The sequence below is a fragment of the Nannospalax galili genome, unplaced genomic scaffold (assembly GCF_000622305.1).
Source record: "Nannospalax galili isolate Female #2095 unplaced genomic scaffold, S.galili_v1.0 scaffold415, whole genome shotgun sequence".
Lineage (NCBI taxonomy): Eukaryota > Metazoa > Chordata > Mammalia > Rodentia > Spalacidae > Nannospalax > Nannospalax galili.
The window spans coordinates 1,495,961-1,501,029 of NW_008337494.1; the positions used below are offsets into that span (position 1 = coordinate 1,495,961).

At 41.1% G+C, this 5,069-nt stretch overlaps 1 pseudogene; it reads right to left on the reverse strand.

Moving 5' to 3' along the window:
• Positions 1-2,055: 2,055 nt before the first annotated feature.
• On the reverse strand, positions 2,056-3,013 carry LOC103733746 (annotated as a pseudogene).
• Between the last annotated feature and the right edge of the window lie 2,056 nt (positions 3,014-5,069).

The following is a 5,069-nucleotide window of genomic DNA, read 5'->3' on the forward strand; positions in this document are numbered from 1 at the left end:
TGTTGCTGGGGACTGAACCTAGGGACTGAACATATTAGTCAAGTGCTCCAGTACTGAGCTGCAACTCCAGACCAAGCCTATTATTTCTGAGCATGAAAATCAGAGAGTACATATAGTCTTGAAATCATTTTTTTAACTGAGTAGTCTTTTTTTAATAAGTAAATTATCACAATGAATTTAAGGAATAATTAAACTCAGCACTTGGATTAGTCAAAGTGAACTAACAGCTGTCAATAAATAGTCCCAAAAATTTCAGAACCTATATACAGTTAAAGTTTATTTCTGACTCATGTAGTACTGTAATGCAGGTAGGCTTTGGTCCCCTCAGTTGCAACTCAGGGGTCTAAGTGCTCCCCATCTTATAGTTATGTTTCCTTTTATCTTCAGGGTCCTCTTTATTAAGGCTACCAGATGAAAACAGATAATGTAGAACATTAAACAGAGGTTTTTATAGGAAAGATCTAGACACCTCACTTTCTGCCCACATTCCACTGTCAAGAACTTAGACACATGGCCTTACGTAATTGCAATGAAAGCTGGGAAACATAGTCTAGCTGAACGCCAAATAAGAAAAGGAAATGGGGCTGGACATAGTGGCACACCCCCTTTAATACCAGCACTCATGAGGCAGAGGCAGGCGGATCTGTGTGAGTTCAAGGCCAGCCTGGTTGACATAGGGGATTCTAGCCCAGCTGGGGCTACAGGGAGACCCTGTCTTAAAAAGATTAAAAAAAAAAAACAAAAAAACAAAAAACAAAACCACCACTACCAACAACAAAAAACAAACCAAAGAACACAGACAAAATAGAGGAGAAAGGTTTTTTTACATTATATTTGATTATATGCCTGTTTACTCTAACTTTGAACTTTTCAAGGTCAAGATCTGATAATACTGTCATCTTTGCATCTATAGTCTTTAGTCATTGGCATATAACAGGTGTTATAGAAGTATTTTTATGGGACATAATAAAGAACCGTATTGAAGGAGTACAGAAAACAAAGTCATTTTTATGATTGTGGTGTTACAAGTTATGCATTATACAAGCCCAGAAAGGGTAACTTGTGTTGCAGTAGATATGATTGCAGATGTGTAGAACACAGCCAGCACAGGTGAATGCGGAGAAGAGAACAATCAGAACATGTATGCAAGAGACGTGCAGATTGAACTGGGCCTTTCCACCTCCACGTATGCAGAAAGAGCAGGTCGATCCAACTCAAGACACTGGGCAGAAGCCCAGGTTCAAAAAAAGCAGCTCAGAGAGCAAGTAACTGAAGTTGTGCCTAGAAAGATAAATGCATGAAAGGCAGAGAAGTTACTTAACCACTCAGTAATGGAGGATGCTGACTGCCTTACTAAGTATGGAATTCTTTCAGTAAACATTCAGGAATTATTGTTCATTTTGAAGAACAGGAGATGACGTGAGTTGACCCATATTTTAGGAGCTCATTCTGGTCTTTGTGTAGAAGCTTGGTTGAAAAAATGACAGGCACCAACTGAGAAGCCACCACCATAATGCTGTTGGGAGACAATAAACATCCAGCTAAGACCACCTATCAGCAAGATGGCTCAGCAGGTAGAGGCACTTGTTGCAAAGCCTGACAGTCTGAGTTTGATCCCTGGGTCCCACATGGTGAAGGAGAAAACCAATCCCCAACTTGTCCTGCACACACACACACACACGTACATGCTCGCAGGTAAGATAATGACAAAGTGGATTAAAAGGGGAGGTCACAAAGGACATTTTGGCAGTTGCAGGTAGGAGAAGGGAGTAAAAAATTATTCCAAAGATAAGTTGGAAGATGGTGGATAGCTCATTTTGAAAGATGGAGTTTTTTTTAGATAAAATGTTCAGTAGAGTATGTAGTGTGTTTGAGATTTAAGCAGAAAAAGTTCATAAATGCCTGTTCCAGCAAGTAAACAAGAAGATGAAGCATTCTTAGCTGTCAACCTATGGGTCGTGTTTAATCCACACAGACCACTAGAACCAGAGGCAGCAGGCAAGCAGTTTCTTCGATGGTTCATAACAGTGTATGTGTGTATGAGTGGGAACAGCTGCTCTAGTTTACATATTATTGAATAACAAATGATTCAAAAACTTGATTATATAACAGAAAATTGTTGTGCTCATAATATCGTGGGCAAGAAGTTTGGAAAGGACTTGTCTAGGTAGTTTTGTTTCATATGGTATTTGCCTCAGTGGCTGGGCCTGAAGGATCCCTTTTCAAGATGGATTCTCCACACACAAATGGGAGCTCATTTGTCTGTTCCAATAAGTCTGGGGAATGTACAGTTTGGGTTTCTCACATCATGATAGTTCCAGGGTAATTACACTTAACAAGAGGCAGGAAGTGAAAGGACACCCTTGGAACTACCATAGCATCATTTCTACCAATTCTGTTGGTCAAAGATGTCACAGCTCTCAATCATACCGAAGAGCTGGAGACATGGACTTTGTCTCCTGGTGGCCTGAAGGCACAGTCAACCTGTGAAATACAGGGTGTTGTTTGGCTCCGAAGGAGCTTGTTCAAATTAGGTCTATTGTGCTTCTATTTTTTAAATTTCAATTTTATTTTATTTTCCTGGAAGATGGTTTTTCTTCTGTCCTTGTGAAGTCAGGTCTTTACATGGGCTTCGGTGGAGGTTGTGGGGCAGCACCAGCAGGTCTAAATCGTCTTTCTGGGTTTCGCAAGATCGATTCCGGGCCACCTTACTATGAATGGCACAGCTCACGCAGTAATGCAGCTTGACATACAGCTTGGGAAGCACGCAAGCACCGAAGACACTCGCTTCAGAAATGTCCCTGACCACTGAGGCCTCTACTACATTCCGAATAACAAAGTTCTTAATGGCCTTGTCCTTAGGCGCGCACTGGGCGCAGTTCATGCAGCGAATGGGCAGCACATGGCCGCGACCCTTTTTGGAGTGACTGTTGCTTCTTCTTTTCCAGGACCTGAAAGAGACACTTCTGTAAATAAGTCTGACACTCTGCTTGGACCCTCTGCTATAGAGCATAAAGATACTGTGGCTCAGGGCTGAAATATATCAAGAAGAAAGCAGCTCTGAATGGGGTGTTTCCTCAGAGGGATCAGAGATGAAAGAGATGAACTAGAAGCAGTATGGGAGTCAAGCAGGTGTGGTTAGAGAACCATGTGCCATGGAAACAGAAGCAGAAGTAAGCACAAGCTGTTGAACTAGGCTTTAAAACGCCAAGAATCTCTGCAGTCTCTCTCAGTGAAGTATAAATCTAAATTCAGAAGTTTACAAATTGCATCCACAGCTAGAATATGTTTGTTACCCCTTCCCCCTTAGTTTGACTATCATTATGCGATCTTACTTGAAAGAATTGAAATAGCAGTGACACTGGGGTGCTACAACCCAATAGCAAACATAAACACCAAAGTGCCCCAACATAAGACAGCAAACACTACAATGTTGTGATAGACATTAAAGGCAGCAAAGGTGTAAGCTTCAAGCAAATTGGGACCTGTCCGGTTCGCTGCTCCCCTTTATTTTTACAGATGCACTGGTTAATGTGTTTGTCAGGGTTCTCCAGAGAGAGTGAACCAATGAGATGGATAGATAATTAGATGATGGAGTTAGATGTGATAGAGAGATATGATAGAGATACATAGATGATAGATGATAGATAGATGATAGATAGATAGATGATAGAGATGATAGAGTTAGATATGATAGAGATGATAGAGATACATAGGTGATAGATAGATGATAGATAGATAGATAGATAGATAGATAGATAGATGATAGAGATGATAGAGTTAGATGTGATAGATATGATAGAGATACATAGATGATAGATGATTGATAGAGATGATAGAGTTAGATATGATAGATACATAGATATTGATGGATGATAGATAGATAGATGATAGATAGATAGATAGATAGATAGATAGATAGATAGATAGATAGATAGATGATAGGAAGGATGATTTTGGAAGATGAGAAATTCCTTCATAGACTGTCCACAAGCTGGAGACCCAGGAAGCCTGGTAGTATGGCTGAATACAAGTTCAAGGGCTCGTCAGATGAGGGCCTTTATGCTTTTCCATAACAAGACAAGCAAACAGGAGTGGAAAGGTGATAGGGTAGAAGGCAAACCTACCCTTCCATCAAGAGCCCACCTCATAATACCATAACAATGGCAATCAAACTTCAGCATGGCTTTTGGACAGAATATTAAAGTCATTACATTGACACTTTCCTTTATTTGAGATGTCAATCCAGAATTGTATAATCTAGTCCTTTTAATCGGACAAAACAGTGGATTTCATTTTGACATTTTTCATAACACATACCAGCTAGTTCTTATGTAACCAATCATTTCAAAACTCAATGGCTTTAAAGTCACAAGTCAGCCAATTTCAACTTTCAGATCATAAGCCTGCTTTGGTAAATGCAGATTTATTTGGACACAGTGTCCATTCCTATACAAGTTATCTCTGACTATTTGAGGAGCTACAACAGCAGAGAGGAGTTACAATGGCTCCATGAACTTATATTTACTCTCAAGTCCTTTAGAAAGGGAGTCCTGGGGCTAGAGAGACGGTTCCATGGGTAAAATGCTTGCTACGCATGAGTTCATATCCTCCAGACAAGCAGGGAGTGACTATGGGTAGCTCTAACATCAACACTGGAGGGGGAGCAGGGGACCAAGACAGGAAGACTCCAGAGGCTTGCTGGCCAGCCAGTCTAGCTGAAACTGTGAGCTCCAGGGCAAGTGAGAGACCTTGTCTCAGAAAGTAAGTAAGGCGGCAAACAATAGAGGAAGACTCCTGATGTCCACTTTCAGGCTCCAAATGCGCATGCACACACACAGGTGCGTGTACCTACAAACACACATGCTCAACGCACACAAACCACACAGAAAAATTTAAAAAGGAAGGAAAAAGGAAGGCAGGAAGGCAGGAAGGCAGGAAGGAAGGAAGGAAGGAAGGAAGGAAGGAAGGAAGGAAGGAAGGAAGGTGTGCTATCTGAAATAATTGCATGTTGGGGCTGAAGAGATGACTCAGCAGTTAAGAGCACTGATTGCTCATGTAGAGGACCC